A 17,233-nucleotide genomic window follows, 5' to 3' on the forward strand; every position below is an offset into this window, starting at 1 on the left:
TCAGCTGACACACCACTAACAGATTACTCGAAAATGTGAATATGCAGCCAGCACTTTCCTCAGGAAGATTTCGAGTACTGTTTTTAGCCCAGTTTTTCGGCGGACTCAGGTAATGTAAAACGGTAAAAATATCTAAAACATCATTTGGCTTAGTTGTTGCTTGTTTTGTGAGTTAGAGTTGTTGTTATTATGACCACGAGCAAAGCAAGCTAACGTTAGCTCATCCTGTGCAGCTGTCAATCAAAGAACGTTGTCATCTACTGTCAATCATCTCGCCTCAAGACCCGCCCCCATTCATAACGTTCAGATTATGTAGTCGTGACTCGTGCATTTTTCTTCCGGTGATTTTACCGTCAAATCACCATTACTGTAGCAGTTAAAAGCTTAATTTTTTATATGGAGTACATTTGATGGCAGCATAATCAACTACATATATGCTATGAAATATAGTTTTGGAGCATACTGTTGTTTTAGGGTGGACTTCCGCTTTAAAAGGTGAGCAGTCTGTCGGCGGCAGCCTCAGAAGTCCACGAAGAGAACTGAAATGAGACGGTCTAACCTTCGGAGGACCCATAATTTATTAACATTTATACCACGGGTCTGTTGAATGCTGCATTCTGATTGGCTGAGAAATGTTCTATGGGTGTTGATTATTTTTCTGTAAACCGCACACCTATCTTTTCAAATGTGTTAAAAATAGGCACCAGAGCAATGTTTGTGGTAACCGTGGTATAAGCGGAATAATTGACTCCGGCCCTTTGAATTATTTGAAAATAATGCACACCTGTGGTGTAACTCCGCTTCGCGTCGTGCCGCATTACCACCTTGGTGTGCATTATTTTCTTATAATTCAATGGCCCGTCGTCAATTATTCCTTACAAATATGGAATCAAAAAAAATAATTTATTTTAAAAAATATGACACGTTGATGTAGATTAAACTATTCAACAGTATATCAAATTAATCAACCTTAGAAATATACGCAACATAAACAGAATAATGTTAACACAAAACATAACTTATAATACTAAAACAGTGACAAGAAAAATTTTTCTGATAAATACACACTTATTTATTAAAGGTTTTAATTGTTTATTTTAGAATATCCAAACATTATATGCAGCCGTTGCAGACGCGCAATGAATCTTGGGATAGCCTCGACTGTTAAGGATCTATTCTTTCTATCCTTAAAGGAATAGTCAATTTTCTTAAAAGAAAAATCCAGATAATTTACTCACCACCATGTCATCCAAAATGTTGATGTCTTTCTTGGTTCAGTGAAGGACAAATTATGTTTTTTGAGGAAAACATCATTTTAATGGATTTTAATAGAGCCCAACATTTAATACTTAACTCAACACTTGACAGTTTTTTTCAACAGAGTTTCAAAGGACTATAAACAATCCCAAACGAGGCATAAGGGTCTTATCTAGTGAAACGAATGTCATTTTTGACAAGAAAAAAAATATGCACTTTTAAACCACAACTTCTCGTCTAGGTCCGGTCGTGATGCGCCAGCGTGACGCCATGCAATACGTCATGACGTCAAGAGGTCACAGAGGACGAACGCGAAACTCCGCCTCAGTGTTTACAAGTGTTGAGAAAGAGGACCGTTCCGACGTTGACATGTCAACTGATACTAATTAATGTCTTTGTGTCCGTTTATTGTTTACAATGGTCCGCAAATGTGCGTTTTATATATGTAACACATGACCTCCCTACGTCACTACGCATTTACGTTAGCTCATGCAGGACCGGACCTAGACGAGAAGTTGTGGTTTAAAAGTGCATTTTTTTTTTTTGTCAAAAATGACAATCGTTTCGCTAGATAAGACCCTTTATAGTCCTTTGAAACTCCGTTGAAAAAAACTGTTAAGTGTTGAGTTAAGTATTAAATGTTGGGCTCTATTAAAGTCCATTAAAATTAGAAAAATCCTGGAATGTTTTCCTCAAAAAAACATAATTTCTTCTGGACTGAACAAAGAAAGACATCAACATTTTAGATGACATGGGGGTGAGTAAATTATCTGGATTTTTCTTTTAAGAAAATTGACTATTCCTTTAACAGCGCGGAAAAATAAGGACGCATTTTCAGGCTTTATTCGAAGCATCCTTTGAATTGGGACGGCCTTACTAGCCTCAAGTCATGCTGCTGTGATGCTGTCTTAAAATCATTCCTTAGAAGGTCGCAGCCTTTGAATTGGGACATAGCTATAGTCTACTCAAAACATTTTTCATTTACATGTTGATTTTATTTTATTTTACTTACTAATATGTTTTATCATTGTTTAAAATGTTTACATGCATAAAACAAGCCAAGCTTATATAAAAATATCTAAAAAATAATTATTAAAATTGAGGCTATTAATGTGCTTTGGCGGGCAACTCACAGACTATGCGGGCACGGGCACCATGTTGGAGACCACTATAAAAACTTGACAAAACAATTGAAGGTGGACATACAGACCCGAAACAGCTTAAACTTCAGAGGATGTAAAATGCTGCGATATGCAGTGGACACAAAATGATTATACAAGATTTTATTTCTGTAAAACATTATGTCGTAGGCCCCCATTGTGCTGTTAAGAAGAGTCTTGTGATCGCGGGTGATGTCCACCTGAGTTGACGTCTTTTGCCAGCGTTGCATTTTTAATGACGCACAACGCATCTTGAGATGGAAATATCGAATCTGTCCGCTTGCATTGCGAACGCAAATGCATGTATGCGATTCAGTCGATTTATTTCTACATATGAATGAGCCCTGAAACCAATCAGAGAGTATCAGATTTTTTCCTGCTAACATGTCCGTGGGTCATATCCGATCTGTGCCACTTGAGGGAAAACATTTAGTCACTTCAAACAGGCAGTGTAAATGCGGCCAAAGACATTTCTTACTATCCAATACATTTTTTGGCATGGTTTTGCACATTTCAACTCATACTTTAGTTTAATACACACTACGGCCAACTGTGTGGAAAGTTTCTTTTCCTTGTTGCACAGTTTTTCCAAAAAAGATTTGTTCCATAGAAAGGTCTTCTTTTTTCCAAAAGGCGGAAACGTTGTCAATGCACGAACCGTGTGACACTCATCCACAGGTGTTTTATCTGAAGGTTGAGATGTTGGATGTAGCTGGCAAGTCCGTCAGAACTTGATCACTTGTGTTGGCCTGCACAAGGCCAGCCGATGAAGTCGTCCAATCAGGAAGGCCCTCTCAATCTTAGCAACACTCATTAAATCAGAGCAGCAAGGTCTGTGTGTGAGAGAGCCGCCTGTGTGATTGCCTCTCTCTCTCTCAACACCACTTTAAGGTGTTGATAAGAGCAGACAGGTTCCTTTAGAGGGATCTCGAATCTCTGTTCTCACTGAAAGTCCCCGTTTAAAGCTGTAATTATGACCGGCATGATTAGTTTGCTCTTAGATTGAAAGAGCACAAACTTTGCGGACGGCTTTACCTAGGGGTCAAAAATAAATACATTTCTCTTCTTATTATATATTGATTTTTCCATTTTTCATTGTGTTTAGAATTCCCTGTAGGCTGATGGGAATGATTTGCATTATTGTTGGGCTTGATGGCAAAATGCATTCAATTATTTCCATTTACAGCATCACAGCTAAAGGAGATTAAAGATGCAGCTGCTCGCAAAAGGTTTTTACAGTATCAAAGTTTGCTGCCAGTATGTTGACAGGATCAACAGGCTTTCAGTCTAACAGTAACTATTAGCATGGGTTTATAAGAAACACAAAAATGCATCCATTGTGCATGCACCCTGATTGGTGTGCACCCTCATTATACATGTCTTCCTATAGACAGATTATTTGACTATAAATACATAGTTATTATCACATGTAATCAAAAGGGTTATGAGATAAAGCATATTTGGCGTGCTGTCCAAGGGGAGGGCTCCGAGCTTGAATATTATCCCAAACCCACGGTACTCCCCCCCTTTAATTCGGATGGAGGTACCAGCAGAAAGTAAGGCGATAGGATGAAGAAGGGATGCTGCAAAAAACTGTCACGGGAAGGAGGTGAGGGACATCTATATAGAGACCTCTTTGCGCTGATTGGTTGGATTACATGATCATGCTCTTTAGTTATATAAAATTGAATCCTGCATTTTTACTACATTGTTCAAGTGAATCAAGTCCAATTTACCATAAACGTGTAAGCAGGAAAGAAGCGCATGGATTCTGATATTCTTTCTGATATTTTAGACCTCATTCTTATCTTATGTGGAATACATTTTAAAAGGAATCTGATTAATCCAATTGGATATCCACCTGAATGTCCAGGCGACTCAAACGTCACTAAAAAAGCAGCTAAAGCTTTGTTTATAGTTGTCGCGCTTTGGTCCCCAACGCAAGTCTCCGCGGATTGCGCGCGCGTCTCACCGAACGGACGAGGCGTTTATAGTTGACGCGCTCGCTGTTGCACTATTTTTTGAACCGCAAGGGGGCGACGCGGGCAATCAAGTCAAAAACAAACACAAATAAGAGAATAGAAGAAGACTACTCAAGTCTATTCTACTTGTAACATCAAAGCTTGATATATAAATATGAGAACATGAATAAAACAACAATCTCTTAAATATGTCTTTATTAAACATTATCATTTAATTAAAGGCAGGGTAGGCAGGAATTATCTAAAAAACTTTTTTACACATTTGTTTAAGCTGTCTTATATACAAATGCATAATTAAAATGTAAGTACTCTGAAAAAGAGAGTATAAAACTCGAGTGTCTGTAGACCTCTCACGACTGTTTTAGGGGCTGTCCACACGGAGACGCGTATCACTGCATACGTATAAATTTGTTATCGTATTGCCGTTACATCCACACGGATCCAGCATTTTGGGAGACTGAATCCGCTATTTTTTGAAACCGGGTCCCAAAGTGGATAAATCTGAAACCGACACCCTTGCGGTTTCGTCTGTACAGCCAATCCGTATATTTTGTGAAGCGAAAACGTCATCACATCACATGTCGGAAGCGTCACACGTAACAGCAGCAACAATAACGGTGGACTACATGATTGTGTTCGTGCTACAGAAGCTACTAAAGCCTACTAGCTTTATTACAGCAAAATCTATTGCTTCTAAGCAATTGTGGTGAGCAACAAGCGATAATGGACAACACCAAACGTTGGTTATGCGCATGCTCAAAGTCTTCTTCTCCGTGTACAGTATAGTGTATATCTGTGGCAGAATTACAGCGCCCCATACTGGTCCGGCATATATACTACACCGCTTTCAGTCGGTTTCAGTGGTTTCGTGTTTACGGATTATTTTTTAGAGCAAGGAAAAAAAATGATAGGATAGGGGATGCACCGGCTTCGTGTGGACATAGCCTTAAACACAGTTAATTATTTCCATTCGGGACGAAACAAATGATAAGCTTGCGCGAATATAACTCTCTCGCGCGACCATGGCACCACCCGTTGTTATGGGATCTGCCCAGACATGCGCACACCCGATTGATTTGAACGTGCACGAGGCACTCTAGGAAGAGCAAAATGGCAGAGAAAGTGCATTCAGAACTCACAGAAAGTGCATATCCAGTCAGCGAAGGCAAACAAGGCAAAAAATGGAATAAACGAAGCAATCAAACGAGAGTAAATATCACGTGGCTTTTCCTCGAGTCGATGATGCGGTAGCGGTATTGTCTGCGGAGTGTAGTCCTCATCAGAGTCAACAATGCTTTCATCACGGAAACTCTTCCATGCAAAACACTGGCTTAATAGTGAGTACTAAAAGCCATCCTATCTGTTTATATTCCTACTGATAAAGTTAGGTGTATTATTACATGTGATTGTGACATGATGTTATTAAATGTAACGCGCTCCTTCCTCTCCGCTCGTCTGAGGTAAATCCTTCTCCCGGCAAAGCTGTCGGTGTCGCGCGTTCATGTGTTTTGGGGGCGTGGCTTTAGAACAAACCCAGAAGGGGGGGGGTGGAGTGAATGGAAAAATGAGCTGCGTTTAAAACAGTGGTGAGAGGTCTACAGACTCTCAATTTTTATATTCTTTTTTTCCGAGTACTTACATTTTACTTATGTATTGATATATAAAGACAGTTTAAACTTATTTGTAAAAAAGTTTTTTTAGATAATTCCTGCCTATCCTGCCTTTAACGTTTTTACTAAACAAACACTACAGACATCTTAAGGTTTGTATTTTATTCTTCGTCCAGTGGTTCATTCAATACAAATATAAGCCAAACATTCTGAATCACGTAAAAGAATTCTGCAAAGTTTCCATACTTTACTTCCAGAGTGTCCGATAAATATATACATTGTTTTGCTTGGATTAATCAAAGAGATACGTCACAGGCTTGCCTGCTCGGACAGAATCGCCTTGAGTTCGGTCATTTGTGGATGCGGAGCTGCGCGCACAGTTACAAAAAATGCCGTGCACACCTCCACCCAGAATGGGCCCACTCCGCGTTGACATCCTTTTTGCCGCGCACCAACGTGCCCGTGCGGACGCGGCGAGTATAAACATAGCTTAAGGATGTCAACCAACTGTGTTCACCTGACTCTTTTCAGTAGCTTAATGGTGGATAAAGGTTGACCCCAGTAGAGTACTGCTGAAGTTTTATGTATTTTTACAGAAATAAAGCGGTATAGTCTGTATATAAATTTTGTATAATCATTTCCTCTATGTCCTTTGCGTATCACTCTGTTTTTATTGTTTAATACCATAAGGTAAATTTTTTCATCCAAGTTTTATCATCAAAACTATCCACAAGTTTCCAGGTTTTAAAACTTCCGGTGAGGCGACTGAAGTAGCATATCAATGGTAATTTGTGTGGTGTATAGCGAACAGCTTAGGTTTTTTGGATTTTTTTTACTATTTAATTCGCGAACCTTTATGAGAGATGTCGTTACGGAGCTCAGGGACAACATGTGCTGTTGGTGGTTGTACATATAACCGTCAGTGGCTTAAACGTGAGTGTTTTGAACACAAGCCTAAAACTAAATCGAAGTGTTCCTGCCAACGACTGTACAGTTTCCACAACCTCCCAAAAGAAGACGAATCAAAAAGAATATGGCTGAAGAACTTAGATTTAAAAACGCCCCCCCCCCCAAAAAAAAAAAAAATTTGTGTGCTCGTTTCACTTCGTGCATAAGAAGCCAACACTACTTTTTTAATTATCTCATCGAAATGTTTTCTCAGTCAGTGTTTTTGTCTTTACAGTGGTATAATAAAAGGACAAGGACGTTTAAACAAATTTATGTAATTTACGTGAATACATGCAGAGATGGACTTTTGACATTAATTTGTGCCTCAATGGCCCTTCAGTAACAGTGTGCTGTGTGCATGAGGAATGTGCAGGGTAGAAATTAAACTAAAATGTTATTAAATCTTCTTGTTTAAAACAAAATTGTGCTGCGATATTTTTTTAACTACATTTAAATTCCCCGTTATAGGCATTTTTTCAAATTCCCAGATTATTTCCATCAATTCCTGTTGATTTTCATACATTTTTGTTCCTGGAATTTTGCAACCCTTCTAACTACCATTTTTTTTAATATAATATTACAGTTACCATCAAAAAAAAAAAAAAAAATGGTTTGGTTGGTCACCTGCATGAGTCCTGTTGCAGATTTTAGTGTATGTAACTGCTTTATTTATTAAATTGCAGAAGTTGTTTAAAAATCCTTTGAGCCAGTTGTACTCTTCATTGATCTGTAACTTTCATGGATTCACAGACGGCAGAAATTATGTAGTTATCAATTTTTGGGTGTGTAATGGAAAAGTAATGTAACAAGTAGTGTAACTAATTACTGTTGGCTGGAGGAAATAAGTAGTTAGTAACAAGTAATGAGCAATATACACTCACCTAAAGGATTATTAGGAACACCTGTTCAATTTCTCATTAATGCAATTATCTAATCAACCAATCACATGGCAGTTGCTTCAATGCATTTAGGGGTGTGATCCTGGTCAAGACAATCTCCTGAACTCCAAACTGAATGTCAGAATGGAAAATAAAAGTTGATTTAAGCTATTTTGAGCGTGGCATGGTTGTTGGTGCCAGACGGGCCAGTCTGAGTATTTCACAATCTGCTCAGTTACTGGGATTTTCAAGCACAACCATTTCTAGGATTTACAAAGAATGATGTAAAAAGGGAAAAACATCCAGTATGCGGCAGTCATGTGGGCGAAAATGTCTTGTTGATGCTAGAGGTCAGAGGAGAATATGCCGACTGAATCAAGCTGATAGAAGAGCAACTTTGACTGAAATAACCACTCGTTACAACCGAGGTATGCAGCAAAGCATTTGTGAAGCCACAACACGCACAACCTTGAGGCGGATGGGCTACAACAGCAGAAGACCCCACCGGGTACCACTTATCTCCACTACAAATAGGAAAAAGAGGCTACAATTTACACGAGCTCACCAAAATTGGACAGTTGAAGAAAAATGTTGCCTGGTCTGATGAGTCTGGATTTCTGTTGAGACATTCAGATGGTAGAGTCAGAATTTGGCGTAAACAGAATGAGAACATGGATCCATCATGCCTTGTTACCACTGTGCAGGCTGGTGGTGGTGATGATGTAATGGTGTGGGGAATGTTTTCTTGGCACACTTTAGGCCCCTTAGTGCCAATTGGACATCGTTTAAATGCCACAGCCTACCTGAGTATTGTTTCTGACCATGTCCATCCCTTTATGACCACCATGTACCCATCCTCTGATGGCTACTTTGAGCAGGATAATGTACCATATCACAAAGCTCGAATTATTTCAAATTGGTTTCTTGAACATGACAATGAGTTCACTGTACTAAAATGGCCCCCACAGTCACCAGATCTCAACCCAATAGAGCATCTTTGGGATGTGGTGGAACAGGACCTTCGTGCCCTGGATGTGCATCCAACAAATCTCCATCAACTGCAAGATGCTATTCTATCAATATGGGCTAACATTTCTAAAGAATGCTTTCAGCACCTTGTTGAATTAATGCCACGTAGAATTAAGGCAGTTCTGAAGGCGAAAGGAGATCAAACACAGTATTAGTATGGTGTTCCTAATATTTATTTAGGTGAGTGTATTAAATTTTTTGAGTCATTTGGATTGTTTCACGAAATGTAAATGCAGATATCGGATACAGGGCTCTTTAAATATCATGCAAGCTAAAATTGGGTACTTTTGGCCGGTTCAGAATCAGCAGCTGCCGATCGTCTGGAAGTCAGATCATTATATCATAAGACATCATAAGACATTGCGGAAATATCACGAATCCAGTCACTAGCTCTTCCGGTTTCCCATTTTGAGTAATGAACCACAGCTACTGCCACCTGCTGGTGCATAAAGTTATCTCATCTCACACAGTCTCAGAATGGTTATGCTACTTGGCCGCCGTCAATTAGTGTGTCAGGGCAACTTTGGACCCAGATGCAGCCAGCACGCAGGCAATGAGAGCCGACCTTACAGTCTGCGCTGCTTCATTGGTGTGCGTTTGGTGTGTCCCTATCCTAACTGCGGCCATAAAGCTGCATCAGTCAGGTACAGTTCTCAATGTAAGGTCAAGCAAGCCTTCATTATTGCTGTTTTGTCTGTCAGGATGGGTGTGCTTACAAAAGCAACAGATGTCAGAGTAGGCGCGGTGCGGTTTGTGATGGCAACGTCATGCTGACAGCGCCACCTGTGTGAGGCCTGAACCGTAACAGACAGTTGAGTCAGGTCTGAACCATCAGTCCAAGTGATCAGATGGTCAGTGTTTTAAAGTCACACTCGTAGCCAAGCGCAACAGACGACAGTCATGTAAGCCAAGGGTCCACATATCTATTTGTCAATTTATAGCAGGACCACTTACCATGTTGTGGGCAGAACATGGCACAAAGGCAGGAATGTGTTGTTATTGGAGATTTCGGAGGTTGTGTGATTTTCTGGGCGGTTGGTTGGTTTAAGTTTAATGATGAGATCTGTTTTGGTGCTCTGTATTCAGCCAGCAGGGCTGGAGACCAACATTTGAGCAATTATGTAGGAGATGAGAGAGTACTATCCAGATCTCTCTACATCCCAGGGCTCACCAGCTTGGCTGCGAGTACACATGTCAGATATGGCTGTGTGATAGACATCGACTTTGCCTTAAAACCTTGACTCACTAGCCTAATGTCTGGAAAGATCTCTACATAAACAACATCATTCCCCACAGAAATTCTTTGCCAAGTTTTTCTTCTCCTTGGCAACCGTTGTGTAGAGTTTATTGTGTTGAGTCCACATAAAATGTTGTCTGGCTAAAATTGGGCTCTAATGAAGTTTCTTACAAGGTAGCGTAATTTCAAGTCAAATCATTTTTCTTTGTATAGCACTTTTCACCATAGGCATCATTTCATACTGCAATGCTATTAAGGTCTAAGAGACTTTTTAGAGCTGTTTTATTGGAATACATAATGTTTTTATCTTTGGACCCTAAGGTGACTGCGGAAAGGAAATAAACTCTATCACATCTGCCCACGTTCAGATAACTGGTCGATCATTATGGGTTTTTAGTCCAATTAAATAAATAAATGTTATTGTAAAAGTTGCATACGCTGGGATTACGCAAAAAATGCTGGGTCATTTTCAAAAAGGGAAGAACCCAACCACTAGGTTGTAATTTAACCTATGCTGGTTTCTTTTAAAAGGAAAACACCACCGTTTTTAATATTTTGCTATGTTCTTGCCTCAACTTGGATGAATTGCATGCCAATCTTTTTTCGGTGTGTGCACTTCGTCTTTGCGCAGCGCGTTGTGACTGTGTTGGCATTTAGCCTAGCCGCATTCATTCCTTAGGATTTAAATAGGATGAATTTGGAAGCCACCAAACACATCCATGTTTTCCCTATTTAAAGACTGTTAAGGGCTCGTTATAGTCGTGCGTAGGTCCTATGGCGTAGCCGCGACGGCGTAGCCTCCGCGTCGGTTTTCATTTATACTTTTGCGTCGTTGTCCGCATCGACGTGCAAACACGCGCGCAGGCCGCTGGTAGGCAGTAACCAGGCGTTTAACCACAGTAGCAGCGCGAACGCCAAAGAAGAAGAAGCTTTGCAAGTTAAGCCACAAACGAAGAAGAAACAGCAACTTGTGTATAATTTGAGAAGACCAGCAATGATGTATGTAAATAAACAGCGACTTTTGTTGCAGTTTGAGTTAAATCACTCCTCAACTTGGCTTATCTTTGTTTTCACCGCCGCAAACGGAAATACCTATGACGCAGTTTTTTTTTACCTGACGGGAGGGGTTCTGGTGGACCAATCACAGCGCTTGCGGTCAGCGTAGAACTGACGCGCTGTTAAAAATTTTGCGAGGTGCGCGTCAGCCTACGCAGAGCTATGCACAGGCTACGGATAGCCTACGCCGTAGCTACGTCGTAGAACCTACGCACGACTATAAATCGCCCTTTACACAAGTTACACAAGTAAGTATGGTGGCACAAAGTAAAACTTTTGTTTGGAGCCATAGGAATGAATGGGGCTAAGCTAAATGCTAACACATTCACGAAGCGCTGGACACAAAGATAAAAAGTCCACACATTGAAAAAAGATAGTTAGGGGTGGGCGATAAATCAGTAGACATGATTAACCTGTAGAAATTTCGTGCGTGGCGCAACCGCTGCTCATTACGCTTGTGAGCATTTTACCGCTTTATTGGCCTTAAATAGATATATGCTTCAAATTCCCATCTTTGCAAGTATCCTCATAAACACGACCATTTAGGTCTTAAGAGAAGGTGAACAGCTAAAAGAGAAAACGCATGTGGAGCAGTATATTGGATCCGGTCTTAAAGGGGAAGTTATCTAATTTTGCTCCTGTCTGTCACTCATGTTTAAACAGCATTGAGAGAAAATCTCTCACTGCTCTTAACTAAATCACTTTTCTACCTTAAATAAATAAATATACATATATAATTATTTATTATTATTATTCCTTTATCATTGACTGTTTATCTTCAGAGAGCTTGAGTTTTGTTTGTTTTATCTTATTATTTTTCTTTTTATGCTTGTATAAGGTTTTTGCGAGAATTATGAACATTTCTATGCCATTAAAGATTTTAACCTTAATAAACCTTATTAAAACATAAAAAACTCTACCGTGATAGATATCGTTATCATGATATAAAAAGAATCCTATCGTCATAGAAGATTAAGGTCATATCGCTCACCCCTAATATGTATTAATTCGTCTAAGTTGAGGTAAGAACATAGTAAAATATTGAAAAACAGTGGTGTTTTCCTTTAACCAAGAATGGTGGGTTGTTTAAAAGGTGCCTTAGAATGTAAACCTGTATTTACCTAGGCATAGATGAATAATATGAATTCTGTACATGGTAATGACATAGGGTGACCATACGTGCCATTTTCCCCGGACACGTCCTGGCCAGGATTTCTAGTATGTCGTCCGGAAGCCGCATTTGTCGACTGCATACGTCATCGAGGTACTCACATAAAAACATTATAAAATAAAGATTTGTTTCTCTCAAGACATACAATCATTGTAGTTTTATTCTTACCTTGAAATGTAACTGTTGCTTTTCTGAAACACAACCTGTAATATTAACCTCGATGACCTATGTGGTCGACAAATGCGACTTCCGGACGGCACACCTGAAGTCCTGGCCAGGACGTGTCCGGGGAGAATGGCACATATGGTCACCCTATAAAACATATTGTGAGCCTCAAATGCGATTGTTTTCTCCTAATGTAAACCTTGTGCATGAAAAAGACAGCTGGAAAACAGGCCAATCTCAACATAACACCAACTGTGACATTACAGTCGAGATGTATGCCCTAACATCAAATTACACATTAAATTAAGTACAATGCTGTTTCAATGCCAAAAAACAAAGTTGTGACTGTTGAGTTAGTGCTATATTCTAGTTAATGCTATATGCTAGCGTTTATGCTAAAGTTCTGCTATTGACGTTACAGTTACGTTTTACAGGTCCATCCTAAAAAAAAAAACTTACCTCTTAGAAACATACATTAAAGGTGCTAAGCGAATTCACGCGTTTTAGGCCATAAAACATTTTTTGTTTCATACAGTAAACATCTCCTCACCATCTGCTAGCTGCCTGTCCTCTGACACTGTAAAAAAACCGCGGTCTGCAGACAGCCCAGGCTTCGCAAACTGCAACAAAAACAGAGTGGTCAAACCTACCATCACGAAACATAACAAAGTGTTCCAGCCAATAAACGACAAGAAGGATTTGGGAGTGGGGGTTGGGCGCGTTCATGACTCCTTCAGAAAGCACGGAAGGGAGGGGGAGGGGAGGAGTTAGCTACGCTCCGTTTAGTTTGACAACACTTCGAACATCAACAGGAAGGGACGTCACACAGATTCGCTAGGAGCGCCTTTAACAACCTCCAAACAATTGATTATTACTCAAAATATGTACCTTTACCTGATACAGACTCAAACATAAGGTCTGTTTAAAGTTTATAAACTTTATAAACCAAAATAACTACCTTCCGGTAGCGCCGCCATCTTAGACTCCTCTGTAGTGTACGCACTTTTCTTAGTGACGTATGACAAATTTGGAGGGCGGGGGCACAGAGCAGCACCATAGTAACCTCTGTACGCTGCGTAAGCTCTCATCCTGAATGCGGATGCCACTAAGATGGCGGCATTACCGGATGCGAGTAAAGGGGATCACACACCGGCCGCGCAACTCGGTGCCGCGCCGTTCTAAAAAAATCGAACACATTGTTTTCTATGAGTATACGCACACCGTCCGCGCCGTCCAGCTGTGACTTAGGAAGTTGCTTAAATCCCTGTCGCGCCACATGGCGCCACTCACATAGTTTAACATTAAATAACATCATATTTGTCCCAAATCATTAACGATTAACATTGGCTGCGAACGTATATTTTGCATTTTGAAGTAGATGCTATCTGACAAAGCTCACGCTATTTAATGTGCACTTCCGGTTTACAATACCTCCGAGTTGTCCTAGTCGCGACGCTGAGCTGCGCGGCCGGTGTGCGCACCCCTTTATTTTGGTTTATAAAGTTTTAAATGTGGATATTTCTACAACGAAACTGCACGGATTACCCTCAGAAGACCTTTATTTATCATCGTGGAGCCGTTTGGATTTATTTTGTGAAGGATGAATGCATACTTTTTGGACTTGAAGGTCGTGGACCCTGTAACTTCACATTTGATTAACTGAAAGATCTAAAACATTTTCTAAAATAACTGAAAATGTCATCGTCTGAAAAATGATGGACATATGCATCTCGGACGGCTTCGGGGTGAGTAAATCATGGGTTTAATATCATTTTAGGCCGAACTATCCCACAGAGCTATTCAAAAGAGCTACTCTGAGAAACAGCCAATCAGAGCAGAGCTCAACATTATTATTCATGACCCTTTCAAATAAGGTAATAATAGACCATTTCATTCAAAAAGCAAATCCTAGGGTTGTAAATGGACATGTCTTTGGGTCATTTTTGCACTTAATAAGGCCACAGTGTAGATTTTAGAGAACAATTTAACAGATGATTTCAATGCATTATTTGGCAATATAAACATTTTCTGGGTTACTTCAACCCAACAGCTGCGTTCGTCCCAATGGTGGTTTGAAAATATCCCAGCATTTTTTAGAGTGGTCTGTCAATTAAAGTCTAAACTGAGGTGTTCAGATCTCAACATCCGAACAGCTGCGCTGTACTAGTAAATTGATTCATCTGATGTTCAGAGGCAGTAAAGATGATGGCAGGTCACAGACGTCCCTGTCCGACCCACGGTGTAGGAGAGATGCAAGAAGATCCTTCTAACAAAAAATGAGAAATTGCAATCTGTAGATCGCCACAATGTCATTTCAAGCTTGGCTTTCGTGAATCGCAAAATAAATTGCTAAGCAAAGTGTCCATGCTGCTCTTTTCCTAGCAATAAAAGTGGACAGTGATTGACTTTGTGAACACATTAAATAAATTAATGATACTGAGGTCTAGCATATTGTACTTTGTTAAAGAGCCCCTATTATGTTGATGTTGACTTAAAGTGAACATACTAAAATGTGTGCAAGTTAAAATTTAAAATTTGTGACATTAGGCCATGTGGCCCTGTGCAGAACTTGCCCTTAAAGCGACAGTTGCTCCTATTTTTTCTGATCTAAAAATGATCCAGTCTGTGACTGGAAAAACATATGATCCATACTGTAAGTTTTGTGACCCATTGAAACCACTATTAAACGGTTAGTAGATCCAGTGTGGAGAAGAGCAGGGAACAGTTGGCTTGCATGGAAATCCAGATTTATCTCGCATCAAAAACAGCAACAAGCAAAGCAAACATTGTGGTCAGTGGCCCTATAGGCTTTGTATTTTTGGCAAAATTTGGCTTGTGGTGAAAACTAAATAAGGAACCCTGTGCTATGCCCTCAACATCAAGTGGCATTTTTTATCAGTGATATTGTTGATATTTCAGAATCTGAAGTTTATCGAAATTTTTTGTTCCGTTTGTACCTAATAACCAAATATTTGGATTGATGATTGTAATTTACCGTAATTATTTTAAATGACTATTATGATATGTTTTGATATTATTTTGTGTCTTGACTCAATATACTACATTAAAGTGTCAATAGTACATTTTATTTGGGCTACTTGCATTCATTTCGGGCTACCAAAAAAACCGAAGAGTGCCAGGAATTTTGCGAGCCTTGATTGCCTGTACATTATCCTGCTTATAACATGGCTATTTACCTTATAAGTAAGTTAAAGGTGCAGTGGGTAATTTTTTAGAATGATCTTTTGACAGAAATCCAAAATCATATACAAAACTGTTTTATCAGGGGTGTATAAAGTAGAGCCCGACCGATTTATCGTTTTGCCGATTTTATCGGCCGATATGAGCATGTCGCAGATATATCTGTATCGGCGTATAAGCCGCAGATATGCGCCGATATGAACATTTGTTACAGAACACATTAAATGCATTTGAAAGATGTAATTACTTGTTTGTCCAGCAGAGTGCGCCATACTGGTTGCTAATGGCGACCCAGATCACTCACTGTAGTGACACCAGCCAATCCCCCACCCCCTTCACTTCAGTCAGTCAGTCTCTCAGTTCAGGTGGCTGCAGTCACGCAGTGTCTTCTTCACAACATTTTTACACCTGGTATTAAGACGCGCTTTGGTCGATTGGATTATAAATGGACAAGAGAGACGCATTCCCGCTTACATTTGGTGTTTTTAATCCGTCTCTTTGTCGACTTGCGAGTTAAAACGCAAGCGGGAGAAATGACGCGAGACGGAGAAATGACACGTTTAAACTACGCGCAGCCGTGCACTTATATAACACTATATGAGATTACTGCTGCTTGTGTTGTTAGTTAACACGCTCATTTCAGAGCAATTGATTCAATAAGCTCGCGCAACTCTACACCCTTGCTAAATAAAAGAGGCGGAGCGAAGACGCATTAGTTTTATAAAAGTCTAAAGTTTGCACGGAACCCTGGGTTTGTGTTATAAAAACGTTGTGCACAAGCACAACATTAAACATAGCGTACATTAGTATGTGCTCCGTCAAGCATTGTCTTCGTAACTGTGAGTGGCTAACTAATTTGTGAAGTACACAACTTACTGTAAAGCTAATATTAATCAATGACTTCATAAGTTTCTCTTTATAACGTTATTCTCGTCAAAACTGCAAAGGATGCAAGTTTTATGTATTTTGTTCTCTTTGTGTTTTAAAGTTATTTATAATAAGTCAAGTTTACTGTTTAGTGCACTGATATCCAACTAATTTTGGATAATAAAGTTTTTTGTTAACTTGCCTATAGTACATATCTTTGTCACATCAATAAGTGTTGGATCACCACATTTGTGAGTGATCACCACATTTGTGAGTGATCATTGCATTGCATTGTATTTATTCATAGTATATTATGTTAACGTATATAGTGTATTCTATGTACAGTACTTTAGTATAATATACTGTAGTATATACTGAACTATAATGTACACATAAAGAATATCGGCCGATATATCGTTATCGGTCTTTTTTTACTCCCTAATATCTGTATCGGCATCGGCCCGAAAAAACGCATATCGGTCGGGCTCTAGTATAAAGACCTTTCATAATGAACCATTGTGTGTTTATTACCTAAGAATGAGACCTTTTTACCTACATCAGTGGTTCTCAAACTTTTTCAGCGTGCGGCCCCCCTTGTGTACAGTGCATTTCTTCGCGGCCCCCCAAAGAAAAATTATGACAAATTTGATCTAAAATGTAAAATTTGAATGA

The 17,233-nt window shown here is 39.6% G+C and overlaps 1 protein-coding gene across 1 annotated transcript in view; it reads left to right on the forward strand.

Annotated features, from left to right (window-relative positions):
• Positions 1 to 17,233, forward strand: part of pitpnc1a (phosphatidylinositol transfer protein cytoplasmic 1a) — a 114,311-nt gene that overhangs the window by 17,623 nt on the left and 79,455 nt on the right. The gene's annotated exons all lie outside the window — the stretch shown is intronic.

Source organism: Misgurnus anguillicaudatus, chromosome 19 (assembly GCF_027580225.2).
Source record: "Misgurnus anguillicaudatus chromosome 19, ASM2758022v2, whole genome shotgun sequence".
NCBI classification, from domain to species: Eukaryota; Metazoa; Chordata; class Actinopteri; order Cypriniformes; family Cobitidae; genus Misgurnus; species Misgurnus anguillicaudatus.